We start from the raw sequence: 22,524 nt of genomic DNA, 5'->3' as shown, positions 1-22,524 counted from the left end.
TCCTTTTCAGGTAGACTGCCTGTTTCCTCTTCATTTGTTAGGTCTGGTGGGTTTTTGCCTTGCTCTTTTATCTGTTGTGTGTTTCTCTGTCTTCTCATTTTGCTTAACTTACTGTGTTTGGTGTCTCCTTTTCAGAGGCTGCAGGTTCGTAATTCCCATTGTTTTTGGTGTATGCCTCCAGTGGCTAAGGTTGGTTCAGTGGGTTGTGTAGGCTTCCTCTTGGAGGTTGACTAGTGCCTGTGTTATGGTGGATGAGGCTGGATCTTGTCTTTCTGGTAGGCAGGTCCACGTCTGGTAGTGTGTTTTGGGGTGTCTGTGACCTTATTATCATTTTAGGCATCGTCTCTGCTAATGGAATGGGTTGTGTTCCTGTCTTGCTAGTTGTATGGCATAGGGTGTCCTGCACTGTAGCTTGCTGGTCGTTGTGTGGAGCTGGGTCTTGGTGTTGAGATGGAGATCTCTGGGAGATTTTTGCCATTTCATATTACGTGGTGCTGGGAGGTCTCTTGTGGACCAGTGTCCTGAAATTGGCTTTCCCGCCTCAGAAGCATAGCCCTGATGCCTGGCTGGAGCACCAAGAGCCTGTCTTCCACACAGTTCAGGATAAAAGGGAGAAAAGAAAAGAAAAGAAAAGAAAGGAAGAAAAAGAAAGAAAGAAAAAATAAAATGAAATAAAGTTATTAAAATAAAAAATAATTATTGAGATAAAATTTTTAAAAAGTAATTAAAGGGGCTTCCCTCGTGGTGCAGTGGTTGAGAATCTGCCTGCCAATGCAGGGGACACAGGTTCGAGACCTGGTCTGGGAAGATCCCACATGCCTCAGAGCAACTAGGCCCATGAGCCACAACTACTGAGCCTGCGCGTCTGGAGCCTGTGCTCTGCAACAAGAGAGGCTGTGATAGTGAGAGGCCTGCGCACCATGATGAAGCATGGCCCCCACTCACCGCAACTAGAGAAAGCCCTCGCACAGAAATGAAGACCCAACACAGCCAAAAATAAATAAATAAGTAAATAAATAAAAATTAAAAAAAAAAAGGACAGTCAGAACCCTAGGACAAATGGTAAAACAAAGCTATACAGACAAAATCACACACAGAAGCATACACATACACACTCACAAAAAGAGGAAAAGGGGAAAAAATAATCTATCTTGCTCCCAAAGTTCACCTCCTCAATTTGGTTTGATTCGCTGTCTATTCAGGTATTCCACAGATGCAGGGTACATCAAGTTGATGGTGGAGATATAATCCGCTGCTCCTGAGGCTGCTGGGAGAGATTTCCCTTTCTCTTCTTTGTTCACACAGCTCCCGGGGTTCAGCTTTGGTTTTGGTTCCGCCAAACAGGATTGGGTTAAAGGAGCAGCTGCTTCAGGGGCTCTGGCTCCCTCAGGCCGGGGGGCAGGGAGGGGGAGGGATGCGATGCGGGGTGAGCCTGCTGGCGGCAGAGGCCTACATGACATTGCACCAGCCTGAGGCGCCAAAGGCAAATGACTCTTAATCTAGAATGTAGGTATCTTTTGAGTTCTATCTTAGTTGAAGATCTTTTCCCTCATGTAAAGAAGAAAATCGAAGATAATGTAATTGGATGCAATTCAGGTTGCAACCCACTTCTTTGAGGATTTAAAAACAACTGTCTTACTGTTACAAATTGAAGACAACTTGTACAACTTGTTTGACAAACTGAGACTTCAAGAACAGAAAGAAAGCCTGCCTATCCCTTTTCTCAATCTTAAAACCTCCCCTTGTAGGTATTATAAAAATTCTGGGCTCAGGAAACAAAGGTCCTTCTTAGAGGAACTTTCGTTCTTTCTCTGTACCTTGAGATATAAGTCTTCTCTAGGTACTGAGAGCCATTTCCTTGAAAAACAAACTTCAGGGGATAATACTTTTCAGAAGAAAAAAGACCAAGGGGAATCTATTTGGAAACTAAGCAAATGAAAAATCTTAATAGTCTTCTCCACAAATATTAGAAAAAAAGTTTAAGCCATCTGAACAGGTAACCTTTACTTATTCCACCTGCCATAAACTCAAGTTGAATACAGCTGTTCTTTTGTAACCTAGTGAGTTTTGCATTACTGGACCTGTCTCACGGCTAAAATATTAAAAGGAAAGCTGTAAGATTTCTGTTTGTGTCTGTGTGTTTATATATGTCTACATTTGTATGTTAGAGATATATATTTTTCTACCTTCAGTTGGTATTACCAAAATGAATTTATAAATAACACCACTTAATTAGCTTAAAGAAAATTAAGCATTGATTTAAATACATAACCAAAACTTAGATAACTTCTGTGTCCCTCTAAATGTTCTGCTTGATCAGAAATTCAGTATATCCATTGTGCCTATCCCCAAACACCAAGTTAACTCTAGGCTTTCTCACTGCAGACAAGGCTGACTGTGTGGCCCCAGCCAATCAGATATTTCCTATTTTTCCTTCTTGGTCTTTATTCTTTATTCCATAAAAGCTTCCTGTCTTCTGCCCCATTTTGCAGTCTTACAAAAGGAGACTGTCCACATCAAGAAGTGTTAAATAAAATTTTATCACCTAAGTTGTTTTCTTTATTTTTAGCAGAAATAAAAGTTCAGTCTTTTAGATTTTCTCTACCTCTTCTTTTCCAAGAAGGCATCTGTCTGTATAGGAAAAGGGTTATGTTATCTGTGACAATGGGGAGAGTGGGGCTTAAATACATGATTAACCCAATGGATTCCCTTTGATCTCTGCAATGGATTATCTCACCTATTCTATTTCTACATGGGCTTTTAATGAGATAGTTGGCTCTCTTTGGCTTTTCTGAAGGCATCATGAAGGAATTTACTGTTGCATTCAGGTGATTTTAATACAAATGTTACCTTTTCCTACAGCCCCAAGTAGAGATGGAAGCAAAAGACCCTTGCCTTTGGATTTTCATTTAAACTCTCTATTACATCCCTCCACATGACCTAGAAACTCAGAAGCAGGTCAGGACACACTTGTCTAGGACCCAACCCCTGTCCTTCCCTGTATTCTCTTTTTTAACTGTCAGATTTTTTTCGGTTTTAAGTCTTTTTTCTTTTTTTTTTTTCGCACCCTGTATATCCTACATGTTCTATCGTACTTGTTTCTGGTGTCGAATTTTTCTATACCCTCTCCTGGAGCTAAGATGACATAATAAATACCACAGAAAAGTATTTACTTGACAAAAAAATGCACATCAAATCAAATTGATATTTCTTAATTAGAGCTCAGGTACAGAAAATTGAGCTAAAGTTCTTAGATGATATCACATTATCATTGAATTTTAATATTGTAACACATTGTTAAAATGTGACTTGTTCCAAATCACTTTTGGCTGAAGTATCAGAACACCAAAGTAGGTAAATATTTGGTAAGTATCCCCACACCTGAAATGAGAAGGTAGCTAACCTAGGCAAGATATACAATAAAGGTGTGTACACATCTGTTTTGAGACTAGAGCCATCATAAGCCTTCAGTAAAAATGCGAAGGGAGAGATAACTTCTTTGGAAAATGTTATAATTCTGTGGCATTTTCTTAATCTCCATGGAGAGGAGAAACATATGATTTTTTTTTCTAATTTGTGCTGAGATGGGCTTCAAGGAGACCACTCATAACTGATTTTGTGTCCCTTAATTTTGAGGTGATGGACATGGGCTAAGCACAAACCTAGAAATGCTTCAAGTTGAAGACTGTAAAGCCAAGTGTCTGATGACAGAGTAAGAGAAGAGGACTTCATAAAGAATGACTAGGATTCCCACAATCTGTCAAGGCAATCTCTCCAAGGGTTGCCCATGAACCAGATGTTTGCTAAGAGGTAACTAGCAGGTCTGGAGCGATCTTAAAAGTTCTTTGCCCTCAAAAGCTTCTTGGAGGCATAAGACTGGAAGAAATCTCTCAAAAAGGAACTGTAAGAGGAAGAACTGGAAGTAGGCAGCTGGAGGAGTCAATTTTCCATGTCATAGAAAGTGTAGTAGAGCAGGACCACAAAACAAGCCACTAGTTGTACCTCAAGTTAAAGTGTCAGCTTTAAGCATCTGATAATGCCAGAGGAATTCCAGATTACTTAACACCAATGAAGTCATAGCTTTCATACCACTGACCTGTCTTTACTAGGACTGATCCAGATTTGCAGGCCTCAGAAAGCAGTAGCCTGTGTGTGTGTTTGTGTGTGGATGGGTGGCAGAGTAGGTGAGGCTCTATTTAGAGATATAAAGAATGAGACCAACACCCTTTTTTCCAATTTGGGTTTCCTAAATCTGAAGCAGTCCCAACTAAATGAGAATCATTAACTTTAAATAAAATTCAAGATACTTAGTGACTCATCTAGAGAGAGAAGAGGGATGTACACAGACCAAAGAGTCTCAGGAACTACAAAACCCCCAACAATAATCTTCTTGTTTGGCCAGTGCACAAGTCAACTTTTCTGGTACCAGAGGTGTAGGTGCTGTCTACTCCCTGGGAGAAGCAAGACGGGAAGTGCAGAGGGACAGATGACAGCATACCCTAGCATGGCTTTTCTGTTATATGGTGTCCACCCACACCTAACACCTTTGGCTAGGGCTGCTAATTTCTGTATCTTGGAGGAATTAGTAGGCAAGCCTCTTAAGTGAAAATGGAAATGAAGCAAGAGTAATATTTAAAAGCTTTCACTCAAATTAGTCTGCTATGCTCAGGTTTTTCCACTCTAAGTTGTCTTCTCCTGGACACAAAACAAATTATGGAAATCCATGTCCCCTTAGGCGTTACTCAGAGTTTTTTTGTTACATTACAAGATCCATACTTACACATTATGTTCTTGGCTTCTCCAGAGTCAGCTTGGGAGTAGAACGCTTTCTATATACATTTCTATTGTTAAAACTCCTTTCACTTACCTCTGTTTTTAAAACTTTGTCATAAGGAAAAACACTACCCTGAGGGGTAGCTGGTCCTCAGGACCTCAAATCCCTTCTTGGATAGTAGACCATGGGCCAACCTAAAATAAATAAATAAATAAAGTTTGCTATGCACTTTCCATAGCCTGATTCATTACGTGTTTTCATGTACGTCAGCTCTAGAAGAAAAATGAAAAGAGATCTTCAGTTGTACACTTGGCCATGGTGTTGGGATGATATGGAATATACAAAGTATTTAATCTTCCATGTGTATATCACAGGTTTAGTTTCCTTCCAAATGTTTATTAGTGAGGACTGCAATTGCCAGAATCTCATATATATCTTGTCTTTTTCACAAGAAGCACCCCACTATCACAAACAAATATATACACACAAGTAAGCCATTTTCTGACTCATCATTTTTCCTGTAAATGCCAGCATAAATATCAATTCTATGTGGAGTTTTATATTCTAAAATCAAACTATGTCCCCAAATTACAAATCAACCAATTTTTATTTTTATCTTCTATAAATCATCTCCCAAAAGTACATGAGAACTTCATTATATCTTGAAAATCACAAGCAAGAGTTCAGACATGAGTATTTACATGGGCTTATATATCTATCACCCTTCAACAGCCATGAACGTAGTTACATGGATGGATGTGAGTCTTAGAGACTTATGGCTTCTTCCAGTTCACATCCAGAGAAATGTATCACTAGTTGATTCCATGTTTCATGTTATTTGGTACTCATTTGGAATATACTATACATGTATACACTTCTTCAAGGTTAACACATGAGTTGAGAAAAAAAGGGTAAGGCAACAGAGATCTATGATCTTAATGTTTTACTTTTGTTTTATTTTTCTCTTCAGCCTCCTCAGACTTCGCAAAGAAAAAGTTTTCCATAGCTTTTCTTTTCTGGAATGGAATTTAATCATATCCTCTTTCAAATTGAGGAGAAATAGGAACATCGCATGTTTTATCAGAAAAAAAACCTGTGCCATGCTTATCAATCAAAGAGAATACAAAATATTAACACCACTGTCATTTAAAACCAAATTAAAGTCAACTGCAATAAAGAAAATGTACTAGCGACTTCTAGTTTCTGCCAAATATCTAGTTCATCCAAACCTCCAATGTAATGTACTGAAAATGATATACACCCCTTCTGGGTCTGCCCTATAATGGTCTGGCAATCCTTCATGTTCTCTCTGTTTTTCCCTGTTTCCATAATTAGAAGTGAGGGACTTGAAGGTTCTAAAATTTGTGAGAACCATAACTGTAAAGAGACAGAACCCTTTAATCACTGTGAAGAGGACAGATTCTGGGCCAGAAATAACTGCTTGGAATGCATGCAAGCAAGCAATTCATTCTTATTGTTGGAAACCAAGATAAATTGGGCTATAAAAATTAACTGGAAATTCACATGGGGTTTAAAATAAGTTGTAGTGGGAATATTTGAACAAACAGGGAGTCTGTAATGAAGACTGTGGTCAGAGAGATTAGTTATGTGCTGGAGCTGGCTTGATTGTGTGAATTTGTGCTTCTTTTCACAACTGTATGCCCAATGATTTCACAATATTATTTCTTAATTAGCTGTTGTGGGAGTATTTATGTCAGATAAATAGACAAACAACATGTACCAAGTTTTTTCTCATTGTTTTTGTTGTTCTTTTGAGTTTGTTTGGTTCTTTCCCAGAATGCTGGGTGTTAAACTATCAAACCACTGAAGGGTGTGTTGTAACTGAATTCATAAATTAAATATGACACATTTGGTGAATATGACAAGGAACAGTATGTGATCATAGAAGAGAATAGCTGAAGAAGAAATGAGAGAAAATTATTAGAAGACTGTATGGTAGAATGATAGCGATACCATCACAATGATGAGTTAAGTGGAAAAGAAAACATTTCTTTCAAAGGAAGGTGTGGTGAATCCCTGGCAGATAGTTACATTGATGGAAGTATCTAAGGAAGAGTGTGGTAAAGTTATTGGCCCTTGGCTTCAAGGGAAAAAAATTGTTACAAACAGGAAAGGGATTAAATAACTAGATGTAAAAATGGGAGCAAACAGGTAAAGTATAAGCTTGCACTATGTTAAATCATTATACTAGATATTTCTATAAATAACATATTAATTTCATTATGAAATTTATTTCATTCAATTAGAAATAGCTTTATGCTTTTTTCTCCTAGATTAATCTGGATTAATTTAACTGTTATATTCTCTCTTTCCTTCATTAAAAGTACTTAATTTTTCCACTTATTTAATCTTCAACTTTCTGGGGATTTTTGATTGTCATAAACATAGAGAGTATTAAAGGATATCCATGCAATATGTTTATTGTCATAAACATAAGGAGTATTAAAGGATATCCATGCAACACAATATATCATAAACATAGGGAGTATTAAAGGATATCTATGCAACACAATATATCATAAACATAGGGAGTATTAAAGGATATCCATGCAACACTACCTACCACAAACATAATTTTAGGAAACAACTTATAAAACACTTAATATTCTTAGCAAATATAAAAATGGTATACTCTTTTTAATATCTATGTTATACTTTCAGAAAGAAAAATGTTGGTAATCATGTAATATATTTCACTTTTATGATCTATGATTTTTTTTGGTTGTTGTTCTTAATCCTTATTAGGAAGTTTTGTTTAATACTGTATTTAGATTCTATCAATTTATTAAGGTAGCTGTTTAAAAATTATATATTTAGTTATAATACTTTCTTACCCTGGAAATCTGTAAAATTAGAAATTTTTTTCTTAAATTTTAATTTTATAATGAAAAAATTAGTATTCCAATGCAAATTAATATGAATGCAAATGTCTATCATTTGGGGTAACAGAACAAGTTTGTAGGTCTTCTTTTATTTGTTATACTTGTTAAGTAGAATGGTTACCTGAAACAACTACATGACAGACATAAAATTTCAGGAGAGTAAATTAATCATGTAAGTTACTCACTATCAGTTTAATGTCTAACAGTTACCATTTTTACACATTTCAAGAAATGAAAAATTTTAATATAATACAGGAGTCACAATTTCAAAACAGAAGAAAATAAAGATTATGAAAACCTTAATGTATTCTGACGTTTTAAGTGTATAAACGTAGTCTATCATCTAAGTTAACATATATGCTTAAACAATTTTCATTAGTGTTTTCTAACAGCAGAGGGAGATATTGAACTACAAATTATTTTTCAGTACACATCTTTTGCAGAATGATTTGTAGCCAATTAGACTTTGATTTTGAACTTTATTTTCTTGAGAAAATACTTTCTTTAACTATTTTAGTAAGAAGTCTTTTCCCCAAGATCTGTTTCACAACCAAGAAGGTGTTTTATAAAATCTGAAAATTAATGTATTTCCATTATGCTAATACATCATTTGATATTTTACTTAAATGTCTCAGAGTTAAACATTAAATAACACAAACCTTAAGCATTCTATATGTCATTAGAACTGGCTGGTGCAGTAAAGCATGTTTTTTTATCCTCAGCCAGACTAGAATGGCTCTCTCTGTTTGTTATTTACTAGCTGTGTGACCTTCAGCAAGTTATTTTTCTTTCTTAATATTCATTTTCCTTATCTGTAGAATGAGAATAAAAATATTATGTCTTTTATAGTGTTGCTGTGAATATTTTTTAAAAATTCAAATATAATAAGTGCCCAACAGTAATTTCCCAGTAAAAATTGTCAACATATTTATTAAGTTCTTAATATTATCATTACTACTTTTAGAATTCAAGAAATATTTATTGAAGTAATACATGAAAAAATATGTACATATGCAATTATTACCATATGAAACTAGATTATCTAAAACATTTCTGATATTATGCATTTATACTGTATAATACTTTGTGTATGATAGATTCAAATGTGCCTGATATGACTTGAATATTATACATGCAATTACATGTTTGTGCCCTGTACAGTATAACCATCCTAATATAAAATTTCTGTTTTAGATTTTTATTATAATAGCTAATTATTCATTTACAAATTTCAATAAATGTCATCAACACACATGCCATTTCAATTGTATAAATTTCCTAAAAAGGATATTAAAAAATAAAGGGCGGATAATGAGCTAATACTGTTACCACATAGTTGCATCTTGGAACAAGGTTACTTTAATGGCTTCAAATGGAAGTATCAGATTGAATTTAATTATACTGAAATTAGTAGCTGTGGTTTTCCTTTGGGTTTATATAATTCTCATTCAGAAGATTGGTATAGATTCCATTTCAATGCAACATTATTCTATACAGAATGATTAAAACTTGACCCTTGTTAAATTAAGTATCTCATTTTCTGATTTCTTTTATTATGTTGCTATACAATATAAAGGGAGTTTCTAATAAGTTCCCATTATAGAAAAATGTTTTCTCCACTAGCAGGCCCTACAGCTGAAATTTCTACCAGTTAAGTCTAATGATAAGGTAAATAAGAATCAAGTATTCCTCATAGATCTAGAAGAGCTAGACTCAAAATCAATCTAAAGGGAGAGAAAAGATTTTGACAGGCAAGATGAGCAACAAGAAGTAATACATTTTTCAGTCAGAAGGAGCAGCTCAAGCTAGGCAGTTTAAGTAGTGGAGAAAAGAGAGGATATTAGGGAATCAACTGTAGGTGTAATCTACCACCAGGTATATATGTAGGCATGTAAGAATTTAACAAGGAGTCAAATTATGTAGAATTTCTAATGTCAGGTTGAGTCCTTAGATTAATAAAGGGATAGAAAATCTTCTTAAAGACTAACAACCTAGTTGTGAATTTATTTGCCAACCATTAGCTCATGAGTCTGAAGATGATAAGGGCAGGTCAAGAGTGAAAGTCCGTTCTCCAGGATAGCCCTGAGCCCTTGAAGATGTAAAGATTACCTTAGACAAGAGAGTGTAACAGTGATAGCCTAAAAGCAAAGGGCAAAAGTAACTAAAGACATTTTCTATAGACCTTTGAATACCAGAGTAAAAGGATAAATTTATCCTATTAAAATATGCGTAGTGAAAATTTAGTCCATACTTACTTATATTAAAGAGCAATACACAGAAGCCAAAGCTTATCCTTTCAGAATCACATACAGACAATTTTCATTAAGAAACGGAGAAGATAAGTTTGCATAAAACTTTCTGGCATACCTTATAATATTTTACAAATTATAAAGCATGTGCTTTGTTCCTATGTTAGGTAGATTGTGCCCTTTAGGCAGGATATAACAAATAACCCATGACCCTTAAGCAGTATTAATTCATTCTCTACATTTTCTTTAACTGTTCTTTTTCTTTATTCTTATACTCATTAAGTTTATGTTTAGATGTTGAATTATTTGCTTGTCTTTCTCTTCAACTCCAGATCTTCAGCTTCTATTCATCCAGTTAGTCGGCTCAAGCACATCTGGCAAAATTGAAGATTGGCATGCTAGTTTTCTTTCCCAAATCAGCTTTTATAATCATTCTTCTCATAAGTTACAACATAAGCATGCTCTTTTCTTACTCGTATTTCTATGAAATGTGACATTTGCCATTAGAAATAGAGCACGTTATCCCCAGGTTGAGATATATGAATATAATTATTTTGTAAGATTTGGGTTGCTGGGTGTTTGATGACTGCTACTTAACAACTTTTAATATCTCCTGATTATAATCAAAGAGTGCTTGTCCTGGGACAGCCAAGCAATGAACATAAGAAGAAATATTGAAGACAGCTGTTTCTTTTTCCATCCAAGTGCCAAAGCAGTAGCAAGGCTCCATGCCTTATCAATGCATTGATAACAGAACCATGACCAACACATTAGGAAAAAGTGTGTTGTGATTGACATCCTCTCCACCATTCTCTGTACTAAGCAAGAGGTCAATGAATACAGTTGACTCCTGAACAACATGGGTTTGAACTGCAAGGGTCCACTTATATGGAGATTTTTTCAGTAGTAAATACTACAGTACTACACAATCACTGATTGGTTGAATGTGCTGATGCAGAACTGTGGATTTATAGTATAACTGTAAGTTATACTCAAACTTTCAACTGAGTGGAGGGTCATTACCCTGAACCCCCAACATTGTTCAAGGGTCAACTGTAGTCAGTCTATAATCCATTTGCTTCTATTGCATGGTTTCAAGGAAGAAAAAATAAAAAGTATAATTTTTACTTTTGATAGATCAATGTGATATATTTTAATAAATAAAACAAGTAGAAGTATGTTTTGTATTTTATTGAACATATACTCAAACTCATAACATAGTTTAATTATGTTTTGCCAGGAGATTATTGAAAAATATAAATCTATTTTTATTTCTACTTGTGTACAAGTTTCTTGCTGACACTCACTCTCATTAGTCAACCAATAATCAATTATGTTGGATTAAAGTCACAAGAACACGTTGTGAATTTACCTGTACTGAAATCATTTAATTAAAATATTGAACACTCTTTGTGAGTCTCACCCTTAGTAGTGGCCTAACAGATTCCTTTCTCTCCCTGAGGGGACTATAAAATATTTCAAAATTCTGTTAGTACACAAGGAGGAAATGCTAGAAGAAAATTTATCTGAACAACTGAAAAGAGAAAATAATCTCTGACCAACAGAAACATATTATATGACAAATGATTCAAAGAGAAAGCATACATGTTTGATAAAATCTATAGTACAGAGGAGAAGGAGAAATTCATATTTTCTGAGGAGTGAAAGAGGTGTTCCCTAGGGTCTTCATGTATTTAACTCCTAGATATCGGAGGAGTTATTTTCATGGGTGGGAAAAGAGAACAGTGAAGGAAACAGAGATAAGTACTGAAGAAGTCTGTTTCCAAGCTATCAGAAGAGTCAAAGCTAAAAAAAAAAAAAAAAAAAAATGAATTCCGTTCTTCCATTAGGAATCTGTGAACTGTAGAGAGACAGACTTACTTAGGAAATAAAAATTGCAGTAATGTGTAGCATTGATTAGAATGAAAAGAAAGAAAGAAAGAAAAACTGGAATCAGAAAACTTATCCTAAGGGTATGCAAGTAGAAATATTAAGACAACTCAAAACATAGTGTGGGTAAAATGCAAAACCAATGTGAGAAAGAATAAATATTTAGGATTTAGAAATAAACTGAATGTTGTAGTAGTGAAAATAGAGAGGGTTTAAGGATTGAGATTCAGGTCACTGGGAAGATACACTGATGTCAATGACCACATAATAATATAAGATAATGAGCAGTCTTCTGAAAGATGGTGAATTCATTTCTGAAAATATGCTTCACTATATGTTAGGGTGCATATTTTAATTACAATGAAAAAAGGCAAAATTTCAATTTTACTCTTATTTCAAATATCCTATATATTAAAACATTACTAGCTTATCATAGCAAAAGGAAGATGTGTTCTCAAATATATATAATAGAAATTTATTAGATATTTGTACTCTTTCTAGTTAAAAGGATGTAGATCAATAAAAATATTCTAGGAATTTACACTTAGTGTGTTCTTTTAAAACTACTATCGTCTTATGCTGCTATCTTGATGAAGTCATTTACTCTATATTAATATATATCTAAAATCTACATATATTTAAATGAATACAAATAAACTCTGTGTTGTTCTACTTTGTTCACACATATTAAGTTTAAACAAAAAACTGATTCATTGCTTAAAATTTACATGATACCTATCTGGATATAATATTTAAAGATTTAAAAACAGATCTGATAATATGCATTAATATATAACCACTAAATATTAATATATAATGTAATATATATTATATACAGATGATATACCTCTATAAATTCCAATCTACATGATATTGCTTACTTAGTGATGTAAATTGCCATGGAAATATGGTAATAATTTAATGGTTAAAAGTTTAATATATAAAGTAAAATATAAGTAAATTAAATATATCCCCCACTAATCCATTAAAAAAAAACCTAGAAAGAGGGAGCTTCAAGATGGCAGAAGAGTAAGATGTGGAGATCACCTTTCTCCCCACAGATACACCAGAAATACATCTACACCTGGAACAACTCCTACAGAACACCTACTGAACGCTGGCAGAAGACCTCAGACCTCCCAAAAGGCAAGAAACTCCCCCACGTACCTGGGTAGGGCAAAAGAAAAAAGAATAAACAGAGACAAAAGGATAGGGGCGGGACCTGCACCAGTGGGAGGGAGCCATGAAGGAGGAAAGGTTTCCACAAACTAGAACCCCTTCGCGGGCAGAGACTGTGGGTGGGGGAGGGGGGGAAGCTTTGGAGCCGCTGAGGAGAGCGCAGTCCGAGAGGCTTGTCTGCTCACCTGCCGGGGCGGGCGGGGCTTGGGAGCTGAGGCTCAGGCTTAGGTCCGAGCGCAGGGAGAGGAATGGGGTTGGCGGCGTAAATACAGCCTGAAGGGGGCTAGTGCGGCACGGCTAGCCAGGAGGGACTCCGGGAAAAAGTCTGGAGCTGCCGAAGAGGCAAGAGACTTTTTCTTGCCTCTTTGTTTCCTGGTGCGCGAGGAGAGGGGATTAAGAGCGCTGCTTAAAGGAGCTCCAGAGACTGGCACAGGCCACGGCTATCAGCGCGGACCCCAGAGACTGGCGCAGGCCGCGGCTATCAGCGCGGACCCCAGAGACGGGCATGAGACGCTAAGGTTGCTGCTGCCGCCACCAAGAAGCCTGTGTGCAAGCACAGGTCACTGTCCACACCTCCCCTCCCGGGAGTCTGTGCAGCCTGCCACTGCCAGGGTCCCATGATCCAGGTACAACTTCCCCGGGAGAACGCACGGTGCTCCTCAAGCTGGTGCAACATCACGCCGGCCTCTGCCTCCAACCACTCGTGCTGCATTCCGTTCCCCTCCCTCCCCCCGGCCTGAGTGAGCCAGAGCCCCCACAGCAGCTGCTCCTTTAACCCCGTCCTGTCTGAGCGAAGAACAGACGCCCTCAAGCAACTTACACACAGAGGCGGGGCCAAATCCAAAGCTGAAACCCAGGAGCTGTGCGAACAAAGAAGTGAAAGGGAAATCTCTCCCAGCAGCCTCAGGAGCAGCGGATTAAATCTCCACCAACAACTTGATGTACCCTGCATCGGTGGAAGACCTGAATAGCCAACGAATCATCCCAAATTGAGGAGGTGGACTTTGGGAGCAACGATATATTATATATATATATATTCCCCCCCCCTTTTCCTCTTTTGTGAGTGTGTATGTGTATGCTTCTGTGTGTGACTTTGTCTGTATAGCTTTGCTTTTACCATTTGTCCTAGGGTTCTGTCTGTCCTTTTTCTGGTTTTTCTTTTTTTTCATATAGTTTTCAGCGCTTGTTATCACTGGTGGATTTGTTTTTTGGTTTGGCTGCTTTCTTCTTTCTTTTTTTTTTATTACATTTAAAATTTTTTTAATAATTATTTTTTATTTTAATAACTATTTTATTTAGTTTCATTTTATTTTAACTTTTTCATTCATTCTTTCTTTTTTTTCTCCCTTTTATTCTGAGCCGTGTGAATGACAGGCTCTTGGTGCTCCAGCCAGGTATCAGGGCTGTGCCTCTGAGGTGGGAGAGCCAAGTTCAGGACATTGGTCCACAAGAGCCCTCCCAGCTCCATGTAATATCAAATGGCGAAAATCTCCCAGGGATCTCCACCTCAACACCAAGACCCAGCTTCACTCAACGACCAGCAAGCTACAGTGCTAGACACCTTATGCCAACTAACTAGCAAGATAGGAACACAAGCCCACCCATTAGCAGAGAGGCTGCCTAAATCATAATAAGGTCACAGACACCCCCAAACTCACCACCAGACGTGGATCTGCCCACCAGAATGACAAAATCTATCCTGATCCACAAGAACACAGGCACTAGTCCCCTCCACCAGGAAGCCTAAACAACCCACTGAACCAACCTTAGCCACTGGGGGCAGAAACCAAAAACAACGGGAACAACGAACCTGCAGCCTGCGAAAAGGAGACCCCAAACACAGTAAGTTAAGCAAAATGAAAAGTCAGAGAAACACACAGAAGATGAAGGAGCAAGGCAAAAACCCACCAGACCTAACAAATGAAGAGGAAATAGGCAGTCTACCTGAAAAAGAATTCAGAATAATGATAGTAGAGATGATCCAAAATCTTGGAAATAGAATGGAGAAAATACAAGAAACGTTTAACAAGGACCTAGAAGAAATAAAGAGCAAACAAACAGTGATGAACAACACAATAAATGAAATTAAAAATTCTCTAGAAGGGATCAATAGCAGAAAAACTGAGGCAGAAGAATGGATAAGTGACCTGTAAGATAAAATAGTGGAAATAACTACTGCAGAGCAGAATAAAGAGAAAAGAATGAATAGAATTGAAGACAGTCTCAGAGAATTCTGGGACAATATTAAAAGCACCAACATTTGAATTATAGGGGTCCCAGAAGAAGAAGAAAAAAAGAAAGGGACTGAGAAAGTATTTCAAGAGATTATAGTTGAAAACTTCCCTAATGTGGGAAAGGAAATAGTTAATCAACTACAGGAAGCACAGAGAGTCCCATATAGGAAAAATCCAAGGAGAAACATGCCAAGACACATTAATCAAACTATCAAAAATTAAATACAAAGAAAAAATATTAAAAGCAGCAAGGGACAAACAACAAATAACATACAAGGGAATCCCCATAAGGTTAACAGCTGATCTTTCAGCAGAAACTCTGCAAGCCAGAGGGAGAGACAGAACCTATTTAAAGTGATGTCAGGGAAAACCTATAACAAAGAGTACTCTACCCAGCAAGGATCTCATTCAGCTTTGAAGAAGAAATTCAAATCTTTACAGACAAGCAAAAGCTAAGAGAATTCAGCACCACCAAACCAGCTTTACAACAAATGCTAAAGGAACTTCTCTAGGCAGGAAACACAAGAGAAGGAAAAGACTTACAAAAACAAACCAAAAACAATTAAGAAAATGGTAATAGGAACATACATTTCGAAATTTACCTTAAATGTAAATGGACTAAATGCTCCAACCAAAAGACATAGACTGGCTGAATGGATACAAACACAAGACCTGTATATATGCTGTCTACAAGAGACCAACTTCAGACCTAGGGACACAAACAGACTGAAAGTGAGGGGATGGAAAAAGATATTTCATGCAAATGGAAACCAAAAGAAAGCTGGAGTAGCAATTCTCATATCAGACAAAATGGATTTTAAAACAAAGACTATTATAAGAGAAAAAGAAGGACACTACCTAAGGATGAAGGGATCAATCCAAGAAAAAGATATAACAATTATAAATATATATGCACCCAACATAGGAGCACCTCAATACATAAGGCAAATACTAACAGCCATAAAAGGAGATATTGACAGTAACACAATCATATTAGGGAACTTTAACACTCCACTCTCACCAATGGAGAGATCATCTGAAATGAAAATAAATAAGGAAACACAAGCTTTAAATTATACATTAAACAAGATGGACTTAATTGATAATTATAGGACATTCCATCCAAAAACAACAAAACACACTTTCTTCTCGAGTGCTCATGGAACATTCTCCAGGATAGATCATATCTTGGGTCACAAATCAAGCATTGATAAATTTAAGAAAATTGAAATAATATTGAGTATCTTCTCTGACCACAATGCTATGAGACTAGATATCAATTACAGGAAAAGATCTGTAAAAAATACAAACACATGGAGGCTAAACAATACACTACTTAATAACCAAGAGATCACTGAAGAAATCAAAGAGGAAATCAAAAAGTACCTGGAAACAAATGACAATGAAAACATGATGACCAAAACCTATGGGATGCAGCAAAAGCAGTTCTAAGAGGGAAGTTTATAGCTATACAATCCTACCTTAAAAAACAAGAAACATCTCAAATAAACAACCTAACCTTACACCTAAAGCAGTTAGAGAAAGAAGAACAAAAGAACTCCAAAGGTAGCAGAAGGAAAGAAATTATAAAGATTAGATAAGAAATAAATGAAGAAGAAATAAAGGAAACAAGAGCAAAGATCAATAAAACTAAAAGCTGGTTCTTTGAGAAGATAAACAAAATTGATAAACTATTAGCCAGACTCATCAAGGAAAAAAGGGAGAAAACTCAAATCAATAGAATTAGAAATGAAAAAGGAGAAGTAACAACTGACAATGCAGAAATATAAAGGATCATGGGAGATTAACAAGCAACTATATGCCAATAAAATGGACAACCTGGAGGAAATGGACAAATTCTTAGAAATGCACAACCTTCTGAGACTGAACCAGGAAGAAATAGAAAATATGAAAAGAACAATCACAAGAACTGAAATTGAAACTGTGATTAAAAATCTTCCAACAAACAAAAGCCCAGGAACAGATGGCTTCACAGGCAAATTCTATCAAACATTTAGAGAAGAGCTAACACCTGTCCTTCTGAAACTCTTCCAAAGTATAGCAGAAGGAGGAACACTCCCAAACTCATTCTACAAGGCCACCATCATCCTGATACTGAAACCAGACAAAGATGTCACAAAGAAAGAAAACTACAGGCCAATATCACTGATGAACATAGATGCAAAAATCCTCAACAAAATACTAGCAAACAGAATCCAACAGCACATTAAAAGGATCATACACCATGATTAAGTGGGGTTTATCCCAGGAACACAAGGATTCTTCAGTATATGTAAATCAACTAATGTGATACACTTTATTAACAAATTGAAGGAGAAAAACCATATGATCATCTCAATAGATTCAGAGAAAGCTTTTGACAAAATTCAACACTCATTTATGATAAAAACCGTCCAGAAAGTAGGCATAGAGGGAACTTACCTCAACATAATAAAGGCCATATATGACAAACCCACAGCCAACATTGTCCTCAACGGTGAAAAACTGAAACCATTTCTACTAAGATCAGGAACAAGACAAAATTGCCCACTCTCACCACTATTATTCAACATAGTTTTGGAAGTTTTAGCCACAGCAATCAGAGCAGAAAAATAAAAAGAATCCAAATCAGAAAAGAGAAGTAAAACTGTCATTGTTTGCAGATGACATGATACTATACATAGAGAATCCTAAGGATGCTTCCAGAAAACTACTAGAGCTAATCAATGAATTTGATAAAGTTGCAGGATACAAATTAATGCCCAGAAATCTCTTGCATTCCTATACACTAATGATGCAAAATCTGAAAGTGAAATTAAGGAAACACTTCCATTTACCACTGCAACTAAAAGAATAAAATATCTATTAATAAACTTACCCATGGAGACAAAAGACCTGTATGCAGAAAATTATAAGACACTGATGAAAGAAATTAAAGATGATACAAGTAGATGGAGAGATATACCATGTTCTTGGATTGGAAGACTCAACATTGTGAAAATGGCTATAGTACCCAAAGCAATCTACAGATTCAATGCAATCTGTATCAAACTACCAATGGTATTTTTCACAGAACTAGAACAAAAAAATTCACAATGTGTATGGAAACACAAAGGATCCCGAATAGCCAAAGCAATCTTGAGAAAGAAAAACGGTGCTGGAGGAATCAGGCTCCATGACTTCAACTATACTACATAGCTACAGTAATCAAGACAGTATGGTACTGGCACAGAAACAGAAATACAGATCAATGGAACAGGATAGAAAGCCCAGATAAACCCACGCACATATGGTCACCTCATCTTTGATAAAGGAGGCAAGAATATACAATGGAGAAGAGACAGTCTCTTAAATAATTGCTGCTGGGAAAACTGGACAGCTACATGTAAAGGAATGAAATTAGAACTCTCCCTAACAGCATACACAAAAATAAACTCAAAATGGACTAAAGACCTAAATGTAAGGCCAGACACTATAAAACTCTTAGAGAAAAACATAGGCAGAACACTCTACGACATAAATCACAGCAAGATCCTTTTTAACTCACTTCCTAGAAAAATGGAAATAAAAAGAAAAATAATCAAATGGGACCTAATGAAACTTAAAAGTTTTTGCACAGCAAAGGAAACCATAAACAAGATGAAAAGACAACCCTCAGAATGGGAGAAAATATTTGCAAATGAAGCAACTGACAAAGGATTAATCTCCAAAATATACAAGCATCTCATGCAGCTCAATATCAAAAACACAAACAACGCAATCCAAAAATGGGCAGAAGACCTAAATTGACATTTCGCCAAAGAAGATATACAGATTGCCAACAAATACATGAAAGAATGCTCAATATCATTAATCATTAGAGAAACGCAAATCAAAACTACAATGAGATATCATGTCACATTGGTCCGAATGGCCATCATCAAACAATCTACAAACAATAAATGCTGGAGAGGGTTTGGAGAAAAGGGAACCCTCTTGCACTGTTGGTGGGAATGTAAACTGATACAGCCACTATGGAGAACAGTATGGAGGTTTCATAAAAAACTAAAAATAAAACTGCCATATGACCCAGCAATCTCACTACTGGGCATATACCCTGAGAAAACCGTAATCCAAAGAGTCATGTACCAAAATGTTTGTTGCAGCTCTATTTACAACAGCCAGGACATGGAAGCAACCTAAGTGTCCACTGACAGATGAATGGATTAAGAAGATGTGGCACATATATACAATGGAATAATACTCAGCCATAAAAAGAAATGAAAGTGAGTTGTTTGTAGTGAGGTGGACGGGCCTGGAGTCTGTCATACAGAGTGAAGTAAGTCAGAAAGAGAAAAACAAATACCGTATGCTAACCCATATATATGGAATCTAAAATATATATATATATATATATATATATATATATATATATATATATATATATATATATATAAAAGCCTACAATCTCTAGACCATCCAATGTCTTATCAAGTGTATCAGCCAGGATTCAACCAGAGAAGTCTACGAAATATGGAGACTGATAGATTTGTTAAAGGAAAGTGATCCTACACAATTGTGGGAGCTGGTTAAGCAGTTGCTGTAAGGCTGTTTTCTCTGCATCCAATGCTGGAGCTTGAAGTCCACAAAGCAAGTAGTCAGCAATGGAAACTCACAGTCTGGAAGTCCAGATTGTGAGCTGGAATCCCATGATACCAAACTGAAATTCAAATCCATTTGTGTTCACTCTGACGTTAGTAAGAATAGTGTCCTTCAGAAGAAGCCAAGGTCTCTTATCACAAAGCTAGACCCACTAACTGTTCAAAGTCCATTATATGTTCCAATAATTTCCTATTTTTTTAATTTTTAAAATGTGTTTAGGATGCAATACTTATTAATAAGAATATGACCTTTTCTTAATTAGTATTTGAAATAATGAATCAAATCAAACACTTTTGACAAATTCCCTGTTAATTTGGTCGTCGTGCCTTCCAGCAAGAGGGCTTACGGTATAGCCAAGGGACAGATGAGTCCACTGCTCAAGAGTTGTTGCAGGAGACATGCCCTAAGTACTTGTCCTTCCCACATGGTCTAAACCCAGCAGCCTGTGTCTCTGACATGCTTCAGGCAGTGCCAAATACCCATCATTGCTCCAACATACCCCATACTGGGCTGCTCTGGGCAGTGTGAGAGTTCCACATACCTCCTGAGCTACCTCAACTTTTCAACCATTGGCTGAAGCACCTGAATAATTCCTTGGCCCCCTTGCTGACTCCAGAGATACTTCTGGACTATACGTGTTCATGACTTAGAGTCTCAATAAATAATAGCTCATAAAACCAATTATGTGTTTCATGGTGTTTTATTTTTCTTAAAAATTTCTAATGAATAAACCACAATTATATCAGTCTAATTCCAGCTCTCAACATATTTTCTAAGATTTTAAAATCTTCAATCCCCATTTATCAAACAAGCTATGCAGAAAGAGCAAGCCTGTGCATGAATGGTATTTGTAACATTCTATGAAAATTTAATTGAACGAGTACATTCATATTATAACATATTGTGAATTCTTGTGATTCACAGTTCACAGTAGTTCTGTCTCATAAAGTCACCACAAATACTGAATTAATGAATACTGAATCATTGCTCCCAAGAGGAATACAGGGCTAGGTAACTGTCAGCCTCTGGTCACAATTATTTCAACAATTGATCAATCCCTAACCATTCTTATGTGTGTTTTAGTTTAAAGACCCTTCATTACTATATACTGTTGACTCATTAACATTGAACTCATGGTCAGCCTCGTTACAATTCATCTCTGAATGAAGCTTTGCTAAATATTTTCTCCATAAACACATCACAACCTTCTTGTGCTTAGGAATAGCAAATAGCACTATGTTGGGGACCAATTTAATCAGCAAAATCAACAGCAAAGAGTGCAAAAATGCAAAAAATGTGGCACTAAATATATTCTGAACAGGACACTCTTTTACACTATGAGTGCTCAAAGAAAAAGGCAGAGTATCAATTCCTCTTACTTCAGCTAAGAACGTGCACAGCTGGCAATTCAAATTTTCTACCTCTCTGAGCACGTACATGTCAGTAAAGTGCAGTGAGTATTGATGTTGGGGTTACAGATAAATATTATGTGGCAAATGAATTCAAAAATACAGAACTGGTGACTAGTTAGGATAAACTGTTATCATTTAATGCTACCCTTTAACATATCTGTTCTTATACAGTTGGCCCTTGAACAACATAAGTTTGAAACGCACAGGTCAACTTATATGTGTTTTTTTTTTCAATATATATGTACTACAGTACTACAGAAGCGGACATTGGTTGATTTTTATTTTAACATCTTTATTGGAGTATAATTGTTTTACAATGGTGTGTTAGTTTCTGCTTTATAACAAAGTGAATCAGATATACATATACATATATCCCCGTATCTCCTCCCTCTTGCATCTCCCTCCCACCCTCCCAATCCCAACCCTCTAAGTGGTCACAAACCACTGAGCTGATCTCCCTGTGCTATATGACTGCTTCCCACTAGCTATTCTACATTTGGTAGTGTATATATAAGTCCATGCTACGCTCTCACTTCATCCCAGCTTGCCCTTCCCCATCCCCGTGTCCTCAAGTCCATTCTCTATGTCTGAGTCTTTAATCCTGTCCTGCCCTTAGGTTCTTCAGAACTTTTTTTTTTTTTAGATTCCATATATATGTGTTAGCATATGGTATTTGTTTTTCTCTTTCTGACTTACTTCACTCTGTATGACAGATTCTAGGTCCATCCACCTCACTACAAATAATTCAATTTTGTTTCTTTGTATGGCTGAGTAATATTCCATTGTATATATGTGCCATATCTTCTTTATCCATTTATCTGTCGATGGTCACTTAGGTTGCTTCCATGTCCTGGCTATTGTAAATAGTGCTGCAATGAACATTGTGGTACATGACTCTTTTTGAATTATGGTTTTCTCAGGGTACATGCCCAGTAGTAGGACTGCTGGGTTGTATGGCATTTCTATTTTTAGTCTTTTAAGGAATATCCATACTGTTCTCCATAGTGGCTGTATCAATTTACAATCCCACCAACAGTGCAAGAGGGTTCCCTTTTCTCCAAACCCTCTCCCACATTTATTGTTTGTAGATTTTTTGATGATGGCCATTCTGACTGGTGTGAGGTGATACTTCATTGTAGTTTTGATTTGCATTTATCTAATGATTAGTGATGTTGAGCATCCTTTCATGTGTTTGTTGGCAATCTGTATATCCTCTTTGGAGAAATGTCTATTTAGGTCCTC

The sequence above is a fragment of the Globicephala melas genome, chromosome 18, assembly GCF_963455315.2.
Source record: "Globicephala melas chromosome 18, mGloMel1.2, whole genome shotgun sequence".
NCBI classification, from domain to species: domain Eukaryota; kingdom Metazoa; phylum Chordata; class Mammalia; order Artiodactyla; family Delphinidae; genus Globicephala; species Globicephala melas.
Note: the sequence above shows the minus strand (reverse complement) of the source record.